The 20,148-nt window shown below is 38.8% G+C and overlaps 1 protein-coding gene and 1 non-coding gene across 2 annotated transcripts in view; both read right to left on the reverse strand.

The window, feature by feature from the left end:
- Positions 1 to 20,148, reverse strand: part of Slc35f1 (solute carrier family 35 member F1) — a 408,573-nt gene that overhangs the window by 174,369 nt on the left and 214,056 nt on the right. The gene's annotated exons all lie outside the window — the stretch shown is intronic.
- Positions 3,315 to 3,421, reverse strand: LOC113830848. Its single transcript, XR_003482733.1, has one exon. It is a non-coding gene; the product is annotated as a U6 spliceosomal RNA (small nuclear RNA).

The raw sequence follows: 20,148 nt of genomic DNA on the forward strand, positions 1-20,148 counted from the left end.
TCCCTTTCAACTCATATATGGCAGCTAAAGATATCTTTGGGAAAGGTAAAGCGCCTTATGTATGATAACACCTGTCTTGGATCTGCTGGCCTCCTATGTTTCTCCTCCTGTCTTACTGGCTGCAGCCATTCTGGTTCCAGGATGAATGGTACTTTCTGTCTTGCCCCCCTCCACTCGACTGGTGCTCCACCTGCAATGTTTTTGTGCAACAATCCATGTAGCTATCCTTCAAGTTGCCTCACCTTGCCTTCAACTTAACTTGAAGACCTTCTATCTTTATTTCAAGTGAGTTCCTTAAGGCTCCTACCACAACCAAACACTCTGTATTTCCTGAAAGATTCAGGAATTATGCTGGCCTGGACCTGTTACCTGGCAGAATCCACTCAGTCAGTACCCTGGTCAGCCCAGGGTTCCATGGGAACTAAGTCTGCACACAGGTGTAAAGGACCCCTTTCAAAGACAGGCCCCTGCCCACTTACGCCCTCTTCTCTTACACTTTCTCCTCTCTTCTCCTACTCTCACACCCTCTTCTCTCTTCTCTTCTCTTCCCTTCTCTTCTCTTCCTCACTTCTCTCTCTTGCCTTCCTCTCTCTCCCACTCTCCTCCTCCCCCACAGGAATAAAACTCTTTGGTTAACATATCTCTCGTTTTTAAGTCTCATCTTGTGCCTCATATATATATATATACATATATATATATGTATATATATATATGTATATATATATATGTTTATGTATATGTATATATGTATATATATTAAATTTTTTAATTTAAATTAGAAACAAGATTGTTTTACATGTCAATCCCAGTTCCCTTTCCCTCCCCTCCTCCCCTGCCCCCCCATTAACACTCTACCTATCCCATACCATTTCTGCTCTCCAAGGAAAGTGAGGCCTTCCATGGGGGGGTCTTTAGTTTCTGTCATATCCTTTGGGATAGGGTCTAGGCCCTCCCCCATGTGTCTAGGCTGAGGAAGCATCCCTCTATGTGAAATGGGATCCCAAAGTCCATTCCTATGCTAGGGATAAGTACTGATTTACTACAAGAGGCCCCATAGATTTCCGAGGCTTCCTCACTGACACCCACATTTATGGGGTCTGGATCAGTTCCATACTGGTTTCCCAGTGATCAGTCTGGAGGCCAACAGCTCCCTCTTGTTTAGGTCAGCTGTTTCTGTGGGTTTCACCAGCGTGGTCTTGACCCCTTTGCTCATCACTCCTCCTTCTCTGCAACTGGATTCCAGTTCAGTTCAGGTTTTAGCTGTGGGTGTCTGCTTCTACTTCCATCAGCTGCTGGATGAAGGCTCTAGGATGGTATATAAGTCAGTCATCAATCTCTTATAAGGGGAGGGCCTTTAAGGTATCCTCTCCACTGTTGCTTAGATGGTTAGTTGGTGTTATCCTTGTAGATTTCTGGACATTTCCCTAGTGCCTGATTGTGCTTCAAACCTATACTGGCTCCCTCTTTGATGGTGTCTTTTATTTTGCTCTCCTCTATTCTTCCCCCAACTCAACCTTCTTGCTCCCTTATGTCCTCCTCACCCCTCCTTTTTCCCCTTCTCATTCCCCTACCTCCTTATCCCCTCCCCCATGCTTCCAGTTTGCTCAGGAGATCTTGTCCTTTTCCACTTCTCTGGGGGACCATGTATGTCTCATTTAGAGTCCTTCTTGTTGCCTAGCTTCTCTGGTGGTGTGGATTATAGGCTGGTAATCCTTTGCTCTATGTGTAAAGTCCATATATGAGTGAGTGCATAACATGTTTGTCTTTTTGTGACTGGGTTACCTCACTCAGAATGGTTTCTTCTAGTTCCATCCATTTGCCTGTGAATTTCAAGATTCCATTTTTTTTTTCGACTGAGTAGTACTCCATTGTGTAAATGTACCACATTTTCTCTATCCATTCATCAGTTGAGGGGCATCTAGGTTGCTTCCAGGTTCTGGTTCTTACAAATAATGCAGCTAAAGATATACAATGGAATAAAGAAAGCATCTTCAACAAATGGTGCTGGCATAACTGATGCTGGCATGTAGAAGACTGCAAATAAATCCATGTCTATCACCATGCACAAAACTTAAGTCAAAATGGATCAAAGACCTCAACATAAATCTAGTCACATTGAATCTCTTAGAAGAGAAAGTGGGAAGTACCCTTGAAGGAATTGTGACAGGAGACTGCTTCCTGAACATTACACCTGTAGCACAGACACTGAGATCAACAATAAATAAATGAGACCTCCTGAAACTGAGAAGCTTCTGCAAGGCAAAGGACACAGTCAACAAGACAAAAATGGTAGCCCACAGATTGGGAAAAGATATTCACCAGCCCCATATTGGACAGAGGGCTGATCTCCAGAATTTACAAAGAACTCAAGAAGCTAGTTTCCAAAACACCTAATAATCCAATTAAAAAGTGGAGTGCAGAACCAAATAGAGAATTCTCAACAGAGGAACCTAAAATGGCTGAAAGACACATAAGAAAGTGCTCAACATCTTTAGCCATCAGGGAAATGCAAATTAAAACAAATCTGAGATAACATCTTACTCCAGTCCGAATGGCTAAAACAGAAACACCAATGATGTGAACTTATGCTGGAGAGGATGCGGAGTGGGAGTGCAAACTTTTACAGCCACTTTGGAAATCAGTATGGCGATTCCTCAGAAAAATGGGATGCATCCTACCACAAGATCCAGCAATTCCACTCTTTTTTATATTTTTAAACCTTAAAAAAATAACAACAGTTCCTGCTTTACTTCACTGCTTATTCACTCTGAATCTTCCCAAGAAGACAAGCAACTCTTTCGGGTCTGTTTCTGCTGTATCCACCCCCTGTGTCCAACCTTGCTCTTGCATGAGAAAACTGATGGCTATTTCCATAGGTCAACCACAAACTATGGAAATACTAGATAGGGAATCAAGTGTGTTGAAATATTGCTTATTTGCTTATTGTCATCAAATACCCAAAGTTAAGTCACAGAAATTCTAAGATACAATTTCAAGTGTATTTAAATGCAGAATTTATGTGGCAGGCTATTTTCTAAATGTTTGACTTAAACGAGATCATCTAATTCTATCAGAAGCCTTGGAAGAGAGTACAATTAAATCCTTTGACTTATGAAGCATGAGGCCCCTCCAAAAGTCCCTTCCAGGGAAGGGGAAGCTGTCTTTGAAGGCTTAAATATAATTGTTCTGCCTGCCAGGGGAGGCTTGTACATGTTCTGAATAATATTTTTTTCTGTGACAAAGAATTGAACCTAGGGTCTCATGCATGCTAAGGAAGGGCTTAACCACTGAGCTACAGGCTCAGCCCATGATTTTGTAGCATGGACTGCTACAAAAATGTGCAAGTCATCCTTCTACAAGGGCAATGCTAATCTCCCCCAAAACATTTCATTTTTAGTATATGTGCTGCTGAAGCAAGCACAGAATTCATTTTGTAAAAGATGTCTTACCCAATGTCATTTCTTGTTGGATTTGAATTTAAATTTTTATTTTATATATTGACAAATTATAGTTATACATACTTCTGAATTACAAAACGTTTGATTTAAAATATCTATTACCCTTGATATCTAATATTTTTGATGATGAGAACTCCTGAAATTTATTCTCTGTGATACAGAAATGCACACTATTCAATTCTTAGCTTTGTTTAACAAGAAGTATATTTGATCTCAAAAATTAATACCAAGCCTCTTCCTTCTACCCAGTAAATCCTGTATCACTTTTTAACTCTGCTAAGGTTTCCATGGGAAAACACCAGCATGAATATCTAGTGCCATAGGAACTAAGCCAAATGAACTAGGGGTGGGGGGTGTGGGTGAGGCAATTATCCATGGGCAGTAGCCCAAGAGCCACTCCGGGGCCCTGAAACTTGGCAGCCCTCTTCCATCACTGATCTGGCAGGCTGACAATGGGCATTAATGTTATTAACAAGGTCATGTGTTAAATATGCTTCCTATCCCAAATCTCATCAACTCACAGGTGTCATCTGGCTTAGCTTGCTTCACCTCAGGTGCACTGGCAAAGCCCCTGTCTTGGAATCAAGCACGGATAGAACCAGCATGGGGTCCAATACACAAGACTGTCTGTCCACTGTGTATCTGGGAGATTTCTCATACTTCATGAATGCTAACGAAGAAGACAATTTGTGGGCTAGGCATGATGCTGATTCCCCAAGAAAGTGCAAGAATTCCCAGGATACTATCAGAAATAAGCAGGGATAATGACAGTCTAGTGTTTTCTCTTTCTGAAGCTTTCTTAAAGGCATGATTTAATCATTTTCTCCTTTTCAGAAAAATTTCACTAACGATGTCTCACTATAAAGGCATAGTGCGTTGACAATATCTACCCAAAGATCCATAAATGAGGACAAAAAAGGTTTTCCTATTTTGTGTATTTAATTGGTAACTTTTCTCAAGTAATTGTGTAGTTAACCTAGCATAGAGAGGAAGGTGACACAACCTTGCATTACACTAGCAGATTTTAGCCAGCAGCATTGAATCAGCAGTCAAAAGAAAATCTTGAGGACTTAATGGTACAAGCAACATTTTCTTCTTGTTTTCTATAATTAAATGGGTTCTCGATTTTTCTTTTAACATGGGCATGTGCCTTCAAGCAGTTACTTCTACATCTATTTATCTGAAGCTAGAAATGTGTGGGAAGTTTCTTGAGTAGTAAATATTCAGGAAATTATTAGAAATTAAGCATTTCTTTGGCCTATGATTCCTATCTGATTGAGTTCTGCTTCATTATAATTTACTATTGACTCATCTTGGCACCATTTATTTTGCATATTGTGCAAAAATAGTGAAATGTAGACAAAATAGGCCAAAGAAGAGAATTTACCATTGTGACTGGTGGCCACTTTTATTGTTTAGGTTTTTAGTCTTAGGTGTTCTGAATATAAAATTTGATTATATGTGCTTGAGCCCTACTCAAGTTTGGTAAACAAGGTTTTGAGGCTTTTATGAGATTAAAGTGCTAATGACAGTTGACCTAAGGTATCACTTGAAACCAGTCATGTAACCCAGACCAGGCACAGAGACAACACAGGAGCAGAGACTTCAGTCAAATAAAGAAGGTAAAGACTATGGAGACTCTCCATCTTCCAGATTTATTTTGCTATAATGGTTTACATGTTGTTCTTTCCTTTCTAAAGAGAGATGAGGGTGAGAGCCTAGTCCCAGAGGTAAGTCTTTTAGACTCCCATCATGGACAGCACAATTCAGAGAAAGAATTGTCACCAACAGTTCCATTATTTTATCTTGTAAACTCAGTCATTCAGCATTATCAACCTTGGCCTTTGAGATCATGGGGTAATTATACACTAATATAAAGACACGAGATTCTGAGAGATTGAGTGACCTCAAAAGTCAAATGGTTGAACCTCTTTATTTTAGAGCTGAAGAAAATAAAATTCAAAGAGACTAGATGAATAATTCAAGGTCACAACTTGCAAGTGGCAATGCTAGTCCTGGGCTCCAGGTGCCCTACCTTATAGTTCAGACACCATCTCTCAGTATACCCCTGAGTTTGGGGGATTTGAGAACAAAAGAAATACTTTAAGACCACAAATTCTCCAGGAGAAAAAAAAATCTACTCAAAAGTCAGGACCCTAAGAAAGACATACATGATCCCCCGAGAAAGGGAAATAGACAAGATCTCCTGAGCTAATTGGGAGCATGGGGTAGGGGAGAGGGAGTTAGAAGAAAGAGAAGGGGAGAAGAGGAGGGGAGAGGAGGACATAAGAAAGCAGGAAGATCTAGTCAGGGGAAGAATAGATGAGAGTAAGAAAAGTGATACCATAATAGAGGGAGTCATTACAGGTTTAAAGAGAATTCTGGCACTAGGGAAATGTCCAGAGATCTATAAGTTTGACCCCAACTAATAATCTAAGCAATAGTGGAGAGGCTACCTTAAAAGCCCTTCCCCAATAATGAGATTGATGACTATCTAGGTCATCCTAGAGCCTTCATCCAGTAGCTGATGGAAGCAGAAGCAGACACCCACAGCTAAACACTGAGCTGACCTCTGGAATCCAGTTGCAGAGAGGGAGGAGTGATGAGCAAAGGAGTCAAACCAGGCTGGAGAAACCCACAGAAATAGCTGACCTGAACAAGGGGAGCTCATGGACCCCAGACTGATAGCTGGGAAACCAGCATATGACTGTGCTAGACCCCCTGAACAAGGAGGTCAGTTTGGAGGTCTGGTTAATCTATGGGGCCTCTGGTAGTGGATCAGTACTTATGCTTAGCATATAATGGATTTTGGGAGCCCAATCCACATAGAGAGGTACTCTCTCAGCCTAGACACGTGAGGGAGGGTCTAGGCCTTCTCCAAATGATATGACAGACTTTGAAGTTCCCTCATGGAAGGCCTTACCCTCCCTGGGGAGCAAAAAGGGCATGGCTTAGGGGGTTGGTGAGGAGCAGGGGAGGCGGAGAGGGAGAGGGAACTGGGAATGACATATAAAAGAAGCTTGTTTCTAATTTAAATTTAATAAAAGATTAATTGAAAAGTGCATTCTTTCTTCGTTGAGAAATAGATTGTTATATACGGAATACTAATTATAGATGTATAAGAGTATATTACAGTGCAATAATGTATACTATAATATTAGATGTAATTGACATAAAATGACAGTCTTTGTAGGAAAAAAATGAAAGTATATTAAAAAAAAAACAAGTCATCTCTTTTCTGTGATTTGTGAATCGCCTGGAGATGCAGTTACAGAAGTCTGTTTGCTGTGGTAGGACCAATCATTTACTAACTACCACCTCCCAAAAGACAGTAGCACACTTGGCCAACAATGGTTATCCTGAGCCCACTCAACAGGTTTCTGAGAGTCCTTTTACGTAGTTGATCTAAGCAGAAATGCCACAGCATTTTCATTTGACACAGAGTTTCCAGGACGTTTGACCATGGGCACAAAAGCAGAAGAGCAAATTGTTTCAGAGAATAGTTGCTCTTTTGACAAAAGGTAGGAGTATCCTGTAGGCTATATGTATCAGTTCAGAAGTGTTTTCCACTGGAAGCCTAAGTCTTTTTATTAGAGAAAAACAAGGACTGTACAGATGCACAAGTCTAAACCTGACATTTTCAAAAGCATTAACATGTAGACTAGCAAAGCTTGGAGGGAAGTCATCACTTCAAGGTATACTGAGGCAATTGCTTTGTTAAATACTTCACCTTATTAAATACTTCACCTATTTTGTGTAGAATTTATCTGCATGGTGACTGTAAAATATGCTATTATTGGGTATTAAATTTCTAAGATGGGTTTTTAAACACCCACAAAATATATTTCCTTTGTAGGCCACTTCTGCTCAATGATCTTTAGGTGTGGAAGTTAAAGCCAACTATAACTTTGGGTTGAACTTTCCTGTTAATATAAGCAAAAGTAAGATAACTTTCCTTTAAATCTGGGTAATTGCTGTCACCCTCCACTTTAATTGAACTTTGAGACACAGCCAAAGAAATATTTTGCATAGGGTTTTATCTTCAGTTTATAGATAGATATTTATTATACAACATAGATAGAGCACAATACAAGCTTTAAAAAAGTAAAGGATCTCTTAAGAATAAAGTATCCAAGACTATTCAAACTACCAATTACCCACCATCTCATCACTGGAAGTCAAAGCTGATTTTTTTTTCTCCCAATTATTAGATAGTTTGCTGTTGCCAGCTAGCTGCCAATTTCCTTTCTCCTACTGGGGTTGTCTCTGTCTCACTTCCTGTATTTAGCCCACAGCCTTGGAGTTTTACTAGTTGACAAATATTCCAAATGTTTTCAGAGCTTTTCCCTGAGCCCTTTTCACCACGGAGCCCCTATTAGGTGTTGGCTATTCTTAATTATCTGGATGCCAATTAGCCGGGGTCTGGAATCAAGACAGACTCTGCCTTTTCCCCTTGTCTTTCCTGCCACCTCCTGTCTTTTGGCCACAGTACAGCTTGTTAGCGCCTTCAAGAATGAAGAAGGAACAGAGGTAGAGGTAAACGCCTAGAAACTTGAAGAAGCTCATTTTCTAAGTTGGGAGATCTGGTTGCATGGTTACCAAGGTTAGATATTAAAAACATACAATAAAAGCAAATTTTCTTGTGTATATCTCATTCCCAAGCTCTCTCAGATTCCCATTGCTGGGGTTACAATGGAAACTGCTAGCACTGTACTTGGTGCTTTATTCTGTGCAGGAAATCCTGTTCAATGAGTGCTTTTGCTTGGTGTTGAGCCTTTTCTTTACCAATGAGTATAGGGAAGTCAGCTTTCCTGGAAATTCTGGCACCATGTTATTATAAATTTACCACATTGTTAACTGCAGTAGTGCTAGCTAACAATGGAGTTAATGTTTCTTTTGTATTTCCAGTGTTTTTTTTTTTTTTCCCTTGAATTAAAACAGTAAGGCTATGGGAGAAATCAAGGAACAAAGATGCTTTTATATAAGACATGCAAAATGCCTTGCCAAATTTTCATTTAAGACACATTATCATTATTTCACATCTATGGAGCTACAAAAATGAAATATCACTGAACCCTAGGAATAAAATTTTAACTAATTTTTATTGGTTGTTCACACTTTTCTAAGGGTAATTTTCCATTTTAGAGAAAATATAACTTTGAAGACCAAAGTGTCTTCCTCGTGGGATTTGATGGCAATATTTGATTCTGAAAGGCAGGGGCTGCTGTTCAAATTCTGTGTGTATGAGGCACGGATCCTAAAGTTCTGTCATTCTGGCACTAAGCCATTTGATATAAGACTATTTCAGGACATAAAGATCTGAGAACTGGATTTTCCTTCCTATCTACCATACTCTGTAGTTGATATGCCTAAAAGTCCCCCTTCAGAGGAGAAAAAAAAAAAGACAAAATAGAAAGACCTTGGGAAGGTGTATAAAATAAATGTAGACATGAAGAGGAATTTGGTCCCATTGAAGGGCTATTAAACAGCATAATGTGTCTCTATGGGGAGGATGTGACTATCTTTGAAGATAAACATTTTCATGAATAACTTAAATGTGATTATGTGTGAGAGGCTGTTTGGTTGAGCTGCTCCTTAAAGAGATCTTTATACTGTGGAGAACAAAGCTGAGAACACTGTTCAAATCTTTGCTCTGTGACTGATACAGTGACCTTCAACGATACACACAAAAGATTGAATGTTCTCAAGTGTAACCTGATGAAGGAAGGTAATGATGCCCAATGGCGTTATCAAGATTAAATGTAGTACCAAGCAAGAAGTCATTCAAATGCTGTCTAGAGCAGTGTGTGTTTAGTAGTTGTTATTTAAAATAAGGTTCCTTTCAACTTTCTAAAACTAGAGGAGTGTCATAGATATTCTAATTTGTAGCTCTAACTCCTTCAAGCATCTAATAAAAATAAAGTGGTAAACATCCCCCCCAGCATCAAAAATGCATAGAGAGATAAAAGAAGCGAGTGGTACACGTCAGATTTGCCTAGCCCCTGGCTTTTCTATAACTTGTAACCATAATTTTTTTCTTTTCTTTCCCATCTGAGAATTTTGTTTTTGTTTTATTTTCTATTTAATAAAACATAAAATTCACATCTTAGCGGCTAATTACAAAATCTGGCGTCCGTTTAAAATGTTATGAAGCTAGCGTCACCCTACTGTGGACACTGCTGACACTATTACCACTGAAAACTACATCCTGGAAATCAGATCCAGGTGCCTGTGCTGACTATAACTCCCCTGCCTCCAGTCCTTTACAGAGTAGCTTCTTGGGATTACAAGGTTCAGAATGATGAACTTAGAGGAGTGAGAACTACTGACATTTGTTAAGACAAGTTGATGAGTTCCCTCATTTAGGAAGATTTTGAAGGCTAAACAATGTTACTGGAGTAATTCTACCACAAGACACTATTTCTTGTGTGTCTCATCCTTAGAGATTTAGTGTGATATGAAAATGGTAAAGAAGCTGTGTCATTTTCTTCCTCCCTGTCCATGTGCTTTAGGAATGTATATAACCTGTCATTGCTATGGGCCTCCTTATCAGCCAGGTCTGAGATAATGGTCCTCGGCTACTTAAGAACCCAGGTGTGGTACACTCAAGCAATTGGCATAGTGCCTGTCTCTCTGGAGGACATCCATATAGCAAAAAGGAACTGAAGTTTGGCTTTATGGAAGAAGGAGAGACTCTCCTTCCTGTGGCTCTTTGTCCTGCTGACCTTGTCTTACTAGGTTTTATCCCATCATCCTCTTGTTGGCCTGGGCCTCTGAAGATTCCATTGTTGTAAACTTCCTTTCATTGCTATAAGATTTTATTTTTATCTAGTACTCTGCTTTTAACAAAGGAATTTGAGATCACATAAATGCAAAGAAAATATATTTCTGATGGGATTTTTAAAAGCTTAAACTAAAAAGAGAATTAAAGGACAGAATCGGGGGAAACCAATTGTTGTGCCAGTAATAGAGAGAATCATTTAGTTACTGCAGTTGACACTTGAAATTAACATTGGGAGTCTTCGTAGCCAAGACAAAGGGTTCTTTTCACTAACAACCATTTAAGAGTTCTACTAAATTAATTTTACTTGCAGTATCACCATGTGGAATCTTCCCAGGGCTTACTGATCTTATCTTGAGACTCCAACTTACCAATCATCTTCAATCATCAACTTTTCTGCATCCAAGTGTTTACTATTCAAGTTTAATGCGTTTAGAGGTTGGGCCATTGCTCCTGTCTTGAATTTGCATTGAGTAAAGGTGAAAAATCCACATGAGCAGAAAGCACAAATGACTGAATTGTATCAACACAGCTTTGATAAGTTTGAGATAATTCGATCAAATCCTTCCCCTTCTCAGTTACCCTAGAAAGGTATAAAGGGACATACCCAGCTCTGTGGGTCTTTTCCATCAGAATCTTTCATCACACAACAATGGGTATCTCTGAGATAATACATGTTCTCATCTAGGCTTAGAATGAGAAATGTAGCTCTAAGATGAGAAAGCCATTGGGCAGTGTCTTAGTGTTCTATGGATGTGAAGAGACACCATGAGCACAGAAACTCTTTTAAAGGAAAGCATTTAACTGGGGCTGGCTTACAGTTTCAGAGGTCTAGTCCATTATCAGCCTGGCCAGAAGAAAGGCAGCATGCAGGCAGACGGTGCTGGAGGAGCTGAGAGTTCCACAACTAGTTCCACAGGCAGCAGGAAGAAAAGAGACACTGGGCCTGGCTTGAGCATTTGAAACCCCAAAGCCCGCTCCCAGTGACACACTTCCTCCAACAAGGTAACACCTCCTCCAAATAGGCCACACCTACTAATCCCTGTCAAATAGCACCACTCCCTAATGACCAAGCATTCAAATACATGAGCCTCTTCAGGCCATTCCTATTCCACCACCACAGGCAGATATGTCTTATAAGAAAGTATTTGTTTAAAAGCAGGTAGGTTTTCAGAAATATCCCATGTAAATCAGAGGACACTAGCATGGTTGCAGCTAACTTTGTTGGTACCATCACTACTTAGCACCAGATTTAAGAGATTAAACAAACAAAAAGCAAATAACAATAAAAACAAAGAACAAAACAATAACAACAACAACAAAAATTAACATGTTTTGCTCTGAATATAATCCTTTAGGCTCTTGGGATTTCCATATAACACAAGAAATTGTGCTGACTGTCTAGTCTAAGCCAGACACTATGGGGGAGTATTTGTGTGTTTACTATTGGTGGTCAAATGAATGCAAAAGAAATAAAGATATGCACCTTAAACCGGGGCCTCATATGTTACAGTTTGAGTCTGGCATCCAAAATATCTATTAGTGCTGTGGCCATTAACAGTGCTTTATGCCATTTTTTTCCAGGTTGCTATTCCAAGATGGTCCTTTTCAATACATGACCTCATTATTTTCACAAAGACTTACAGCACATTTGACTGCTCAATTCATTTTATCTCTAGCCACTCTATCTGCTGTATACTCTATTAAGCTATACAGGTACAAAGTGTAAGCTATTTATGTAATTTGAATTGGAAACCTACAAAAAGAAGAGCTACTGTGGTCTGAATTGTCCCTCAAAAAGGTAGACGTTTATTTTTCCATTTTATAAAAATGAACATAATATGATACTTCATATACATTTTAGGAAAATGGACAAGATTATTAAAATTATATTGAGTAGCTCCCATGGGTACAATATAATATATACGCAATGATATTTAATAAATATTATGTAGTAATAACTTCTTAGTAGAAAATTATTGTGTATTAGACATTATTATAGACTAGCCAATAACATGGAAATCTCTGTGCTCTGTATAATAAGAAATAGCATTACAGCTAAATTAGCTTATTTGTGTCATATACACAAAAGCATCCTATTTTAAATATCAAAAGCTGATTATGCTCCTTTTTTTTTTTCTAGCACGAGAAGTATTAACTGTTGGGAAACATTTACCTCATGTCCAGTCAGTTTGTGCTCTGGGATCTATAGTCACATAGCTCTTAACACCTACTGTCCCAGCTGAAGTCTGAGGGTCACTTTGCACTATGTTAAAGTAATTTACATTAGCAAATACAATAGTTTATGTTTTTCCTTTAGTTCAATATAGTCCATGTCTGTACTCTCAAGGGGAAAAAAATCAATGAAGAAGCACAACTATCACCAGATTTAAAGAAACAAAAAACAAAACCTAAAATATTATGGAAGCTTCTATTAACACCTTGTTATAGGCATCATTATTCCAATATGCATAGGTGCATCATTGACCACAAAGGGAAGAGAGGCTCATTGGCTCCTGCCTGGTCCCTTTCTGAGGTGAATTGTACTGTGTCTATCCATGTTGTTACTTCTACATACATGAAAGTGTTGGGAAAATTTATAGACTTACTTAGCTATATTGAAAATTAGGCAATTTAAGGCAGGCATGGTTGCACTCGCCTTTAATCCCATCAGGTGGAAGGCAGAGGCAGGCAGATTTCTGTGAGTTCAAGGCCAACCTGTCTACAGAATAAGTTCCAGGGCATCTAAGATGACATAGAGAGACTGTGGTTCAAAATTTTTTTAAATAAATAAAGGAAATATGCCAATTCAAAAAGACAAAAGACTAAAAGACTTCATAAAATATATAAATGAGCAAGACAGATATACAAAAATGGTGTGCATCACTAACAATAGGGGAAATGCAAATTCAAAAGAGGGCACTCTACACTAGACATTACAAACACTAATTGACACAGGGGGTCAGGAAGGCCTCAGAGCAACTGGAAGCCTCATTCATTGCAGGGGGAATGCAAAATAGTACAGGCACTTGGGGAATCCTTACAAAGTTAAACATGAATTTTCTATGCAAGGTGGCCATTTTGATTCAGGTATTTCACTTATATGTGCACAAAAAATATATGCATGGGTGTTATAGTGGTGTTATTCATAATGAGCACACTGTGAACCTTCATCAGCTGGTAAACAATAAAGCTGCATTCAGCCATACCATGGAATACTTCCCAGCAAGAAAAAAGTATGGAAGACCAATGCCCTTTGTCACATGGATGAATTACAGACACAATGCTAAAGGAAAGAAGTATAACACAAAAGAGAATGCATTGTGGGATCTCCTTTCAGTGAAATTCTAGTCTGTGGCTCTGAAGATGAGATTTAATACAAAGGAATACAGGGACATATTCTATGGAATGGTTGCATGATTGTGTACAATTATTCACAGTCGTCAAACCGCACTTTATAAAGATGAATTCATAGTATGTTGATAATGCTCTAGTATGTTTTACCCTGAACTATCTCTCTGACTCATTCTACTTAATACAGAGTGATATAGTTGACATCAAATTACTGACCTTTGTTACCAAGGGAATAACTCTGGTAATCTCAGAAGTCCCTTCAGAGGTTGTGTTCTTGGAACAACACCATTTCATTTCCTTCTGTTTACATTTTGAGAATGCACTTACCGCATGTGTCCATTCCTGGTATTTTCCCCTTCGTCTTACGTCACAAGCACATTGTCACTAGAGGAGTAAATTGCTCTCCAGAAATGAATATCCCTTCACTTAAGAATTGTATTAGCATTCTGCATAAGAATCTTTTGGAAATGTATACCCTTATGAAGACGATAATGCTTATAATCAACTGTGCAAATGGAATTGTTAGAACATCAAGGTTAAGAAAAATCACTCACTCATCTGCTGTAGGTTTGAAAATGGTATGACCCTTGGGTATCAGAACAAGGGTCAATTGTTGAAGTTACAGGGTTTGCATATGTACAAAGATGAGCCCTGAAATGAGAATGGACCTCCCTGTGAATTAGCCACTTTGATTCAAATAATGATGCAGAGGTTGGATACACAGTCGTGTAAGGTCACAGTTGTTATTGCAGCATCAGCAAACGGTGAGATTGTCTGACTCCCACAAAGTCTCACTCAATGGGTACATACTAGTATTTAATTAAACTATTAACATCTTTCTCATTTACAGCTTCAGCAATCATTGGTGAAGCTGCATAGGGAATGAACCAGTGACCACAGTGTATTTGGCTGGGTAAATCTGAGAAGGCTACCACAAACTGACAAGCCAGGTTAAGGGAGGGGTTGGGAAGACTGAACAAAGGAGACTAATTTACAGCAAGAAGATGCTGTTGCAGAGGAGGGGTACTTCAGATAATGACAAGGCACTGTATAGATTTGAAAAGTATAAAAGAAAGCTTTTGGATCTTTTCACTATAAATGAATTGTAAATATTTGAGAAGTTAGACATGTTAAATTGATTTAAACATTACACAATGAGCATATGTGTTTTAGAACATCATGTAGTATTCATAGGAATACTATGAATCAATAGGAACAATTGTTATGTTTTTATGTCAGTTAAAAAATAAGTCTACAGGCTGGAGAGATGACTCATCAGTTAAAGCACAGGAACCATGTTCTGTTCTCAGGACAGACACGCTGACTCATAATCATTGGAAACCTCTGCTATCAGGGATTTGATGCCCTCTTCTGAATTCTATGTGTACCAGCAACACACATGATGTACATATATGTGTGTAGACAAAAACACCCAAAAAGATAACAAATCTAAAATGTCTAATTAAAAAATTAATAAACCTTAAAACTGGATGCTATGGTAGTACATTCCTGTAATCCCAGCATGTAGACAGTAGATAAAGGAGGATTAAAATTCCAAGATTAGCCTTGCTACACAATCCTGTTTCAAAAATAACTAATTAGAAAATAATTTTTAATTATTTTCAAAAGGAAATTATTTACAAAAGGAAAAATCATCCTGCTATGAGTGTGGCAGAGTCTCTTTGTCCTCACAAATCTCCTCCCATCTCTTTTAAGATGAGTTTTGAGGATAAAGGGACAGAAGCATGTGGAAAAAGGAAACCAAAGTAATGGGAGGAAGGAAATGCCAGGAAATGTGTATGTGAAGTCATTCCAGGCAGTAGTTTTCTACTGGAAAAGTGTGAAGGGACGATCAACTGAGCAGTTATAGATACATGGTACAGAAGGAGTGGGTAGGAGGCTGTTTGGATAGACACAGGTGTCAACTTAAAATGGCATGCATTGGACAGATTAGCCACATATCCTGCATCTCCCCTATAAGTTCAGAAGTAAGGAAATCAGGCAACCTATGTCCGAAGATGAGGAGTAGGCTTCGTTCTACTACAGGCAAAGTGGAGAGAGAAATCCATGGGGAAAGAGTTTCATTGAAGCTGTATTTAGAGGGTCTGGGGATTCTCTAAGGACTTTCTGATGCAGGTCAAACAGTAGATGCTCAAGGGCCCTAATAAAGAAAGAATTCAAAGAACAATCTCAACACTGATGGTAATTCACAAGGTTCAAAAGTTCGTAAGTTCAAAAGTTGCAAACAAGGGTTTGAAACTGACATGATGTAACTTAACTGCAGCAATAAGCCAGGAATCATCTTGTAATTACCAGATTAGGAAACTGAGGTTCAGATATGATGAAGACTTCTGATAGATTGCAGGATTCAGTGAGTCAAGTGTTCTAATAACAAGCAGTTCCAGTCTGCTTCCTCTCACTCTACTGTCTTGTCTATGGTTGGCAGCTCATGTTCTCTGCACAGAGCTTGGCATGCAGCAATGTTACCCAGCCCATGGCGGATGTTAACTAAAAGCAATACAAGTGAATTACACAAGATCTAGCAAAGCTCCAGAAGGAAACTGTTAAGTAGGATCTAAACAATGATGGAATTACACACTTTGAGTTGTTGCTCCTTGAGCAGGAGAGGTAGCTCAGCCGTTAAGGGTGGGCTCATAGTAATAAAAAAAATGTAATGTAAGAGTTGTTGCTCCTTTATAATACATTAACCATTACATGTAGACCTTTGCCATTCTTCAATCTTTTTATGTGTTTTTTTCCTAAAATTTGCACTATTTTATCTAACAGAAAACTTTTTTTCTATTTAAAGAAACTCACTAGATAGGGTGGTGCATATCTGTAATTCCAGTGCTGGGTAGATGATAGAGTCATGAGGGTTGCAAGTTCAAAGCCAGCCTGGACCACATAGCGAGACTCTTTTTTGAAAAGGAAAAAAGTCTTCAGAGAACAGTAAAGCCATGGTTTAGTAGGGCTTAATGTACTTTTCGCTTGCATTTAGAATGAGTTGTGAGCTAATAAACTTCTTTAATAATATAAACTGTCAAGCATTTCATTTTGGTATGTATTGTTTATTCTCTGCCTTAAATGTTAATAAGTGTGGCTTGAATTCAATTACATTTGTAGTTATTGCATTCAGCTAATACATATTTAATATTCTCTGTAAAATAACTTTATTTTTATAAATGCTCCTGTGCTTTTATTTACCACAAAGTTGTAAAATATTAAGCACATAGGCATTTGCCCTATTGCACTGTGATCTTCAATATAAGTTAAGGGAATGCTGTTAAAGTCCACAAGTATGACCAATTTGGAGATAACCAACTTCCAGACCACCGGCTCATAAGGTTCTTTCCTGGTTGGATCTGGTGGCAAGCTGGTGGCTTAGAAGCACTCCTCTCAACACCTGTTGACATTCTTTTCACCCACACAGTCCTTACAGCAGACAGAGCCCTTGGCCAGAAGATATGTTCAGCACAATACCCAAAAGGAGAGTTGGAAATATTCGGTCAAGGCATGAAATACAACTCCCATGCACCTTCAAATGTTTTCAGAAAGGAAGTGAAAATGCCCATGTTTGCCTCCAATCAATCATTTGCCTCTAGTGGACCCATAATAAATCTTCAAATAAAAACAAAACCCACACCGAGGATAAGTTAATATCTGGTGTTTTCATTTTGACTTAGAAGAAACATTTAAATTAACCTTTTAACATCAACACCTTTATTAAATGCAAGAACCAAGTGATTACCAGGCATGATAAATTACATATGAATGCTTTCAGTTGAATATATTGTGTCATTTTTTTAAGCATCCCTGTTCTTCCTTATAGTTTGTAAATCATATTAAGCTACTGGAGTTGCACAGTATTGGGAAGAGGCATGAGAATGAAATTTGAGAGATGAGGTTAAGAGCCATTTTAATTGTCAGGTAGTGCTTTATGCAGCAAGTTTAAGTTGCACAATGCAGAGGATCAGGAATCCTATTTGTAATGTCTACAAACCATGCCATTCTATGCAAGGCCTGGTGGAGAATATCTAAATAAGCAATTGTCAGAAATTGTACAAAAAGAAAAATACTGCAGTTACAGGTGTTTTTGATCTAGCATAAAATGGATGACAATCGTTAAAACCACCATTCTACTCTGCTTCTCCCATTGTCTCAAACCTTATACCAGGTGGTTTGGCTGCTTTCCTTCTTCTTCCATTTGTCCACTGATAAGTGCTCAGGGCACAGCCACTATCTGCTCAGTGCACTGTCCTCCCATCCAGTAGCTTTGGTACCTGCTCTCTGTCCACACATCTTCCCTTATTCTATCCCTGCAGATAGATGACAGCCAGCTTTGACATATCCCAAGCCTACATCATTCTTCCTAGGGGTCTGTACTGATCTCCTCGATGAGAAATTATGGATAGAGCTGTGGCTGGAGGACTCAATTGGACCAGCCACAAGGTTTGAAGCACAGTTGAGGCTCTGAACAATAGATTATAACCCTAATGGCCATGTTCAAGATCAATGCTAGCCTTTTTCAATGGCACATGCACTGTAATTCTGTTTCACCAAAGCAATGTTAATTTACATGAGATGCTGTTTCTCTGAACACTTTATACTTTTCACAGGAGCCAAAAATCAGATATCCTGCATATCAGATATTTACATCATGATTCACAATAGTATCAAAATTACAGTTATGGAGCAACAAAAATAATTTTATGGTTGGGTGTCATCACAACATGAGGAACTGTACTAAAGAGTCACAGCGTTAGGAAGGTTGAAAACCACCTTTCTGCCCCTTCAATATTTAAAATTTTACTTCTCCATAATGACATTCACACTGAGCTACAATTATAAAGAAATACACTTTGAATCACTCACCTACCCTTAATTAGAAAACAATTGCAAAGCACCTGCATGAAGAAGGAGTAACTTTTAAATACTAAACAGTGCAGGCAATAAAACCAACTGGTTGATGCTCGTCAGCATCCAAGGCAAAAGCTGGCAGAGCTCCCAAAAGAGAATGCAAAGTGAAAAGTCATCTCATCACTCCATGCATCAGTTTGGGAGCAACAGTCAGACACTTCCAGAACCAACAACCTCTTTTAACAAGTGGCTCCTCCCTGTCTCCACCATTAGCCTTAGCTAATGAATGAAACAAATTATATGTTTCCTATAGCACTTGCTTGAGTTTTATTTCCCTTGTTATGATAAAATATCCTTACTAAAAGCAACAAAGATGAGGAAAGGGTTTATTTAGATACCAATTCCAAGTTCTAGTCCATTATCTCCCAGCTGTCAACAAAGGGACTCAATAAGAGAGTGACATCACATTCACAAGAGCAAAATAAATAAATAATAGGTAAATACATAATAAATCAATAAACTGATCTTGAGTTCCTGCTGCTTATGCTCAGCTAGCTTCCATCACCCATACAGAGGTCAGTTCCCAGCTATGAAGTGCACTGCTCACATTCAGGATATGTCTTGTCACCTCAATTAAAAATCAAGGCAATTCCCCTAGCCATGCCTACAAGCCAACCTGATCTGGATGCTACCTCAATTGAGGCTTCCTTCTCAGTGATTCCAATCTGTGTCAAGTTGATAATTAAAACAAACCAGCATGACTTCCTCTTCCTGTAAGTGACCTGAGGTAACCTGTGAAGATTGTTCACTACCCTCTCAATCCAGAAAACCCTACAAAATCTTGCAAGTCAAGAGGTTCAAGTCTCTGGGTACACTTCAAGAATACCTATGAAACTGCCCAGGCCATCAAGGGTATGCATATCCAAAAGGCCACCAAATAACTGAAAGATGTCACTTTGAAGAAGCAATGTGTGCCATTCCAGCCGTACAATATTGGGGTCAGCAGTTGCGCCCAGGCCAAACAGTGGGGCTGGACATAGGGTCGGTGGCCAAAAAGGAGTGCTGAATTTTTGCTGCACATGCTTAAAATGCAGAGAGTAATGCTGAGCTTAAGGGTCTAGATGTAGATTCTCTGGTCATCAAACATATCCAAGTGAACAAAGCACCTAAGATGCTCACAACCGGATTAACCCGTACATGAGCTCCCCTGCCACATTGAGATGATCCTCATTGAAAAGGAATAGATTATTCCAAAGCCAGAAGAGGAGGTTGCACAGAAGAAAAAGATATCCCAGAAGAAACAAAAACTTATGGCACGGGAATAAATTCAGCATAAAATAAATGCAGATAAAGTAAAAAACAAAAACAAAACAAAACAAAAAAACTAACCAGCACACCTATACAGCTTTTAAAAAGATGGTCATTTGCCTGCATTTAATGAAAACATCAAATAGTTCAAATCAATTGTTTCCTCACATTGCTTTCGATTCCAATCCAAAATAACAAGTTGGCCCTTTCCCAAACCTCAGCTCTAGAATAAAAATGTGAAGCTGTAAGTTAAATACTTCAACTGGTGAAGAAGAGAACAGGACTGAGAGCTTGAAACACTGGGGAAAAAATCAGAGGGCCATGCAGTTGGGAGTGAAGAAAGGAACATGGTACAGGAATGCTGAAAAATAAGAAACCAGGAGGATATAT

The sequence above is a fragment of the Cricetulus griseus genome, chromosome 2 (assembly GCF_003668045.3).
Source record: "Cricetulus griseus strain 17A/GY chromosome 2, alternate assembly CriGri-PICRH-1.0, whole genome shotgun sequence".
Lineage (NCBI taxonomy): Eukaryota > Metazoa > Chordata > Mammalia > Rodentia > Cricetidae > Cricetulus > Cricetulus griseus.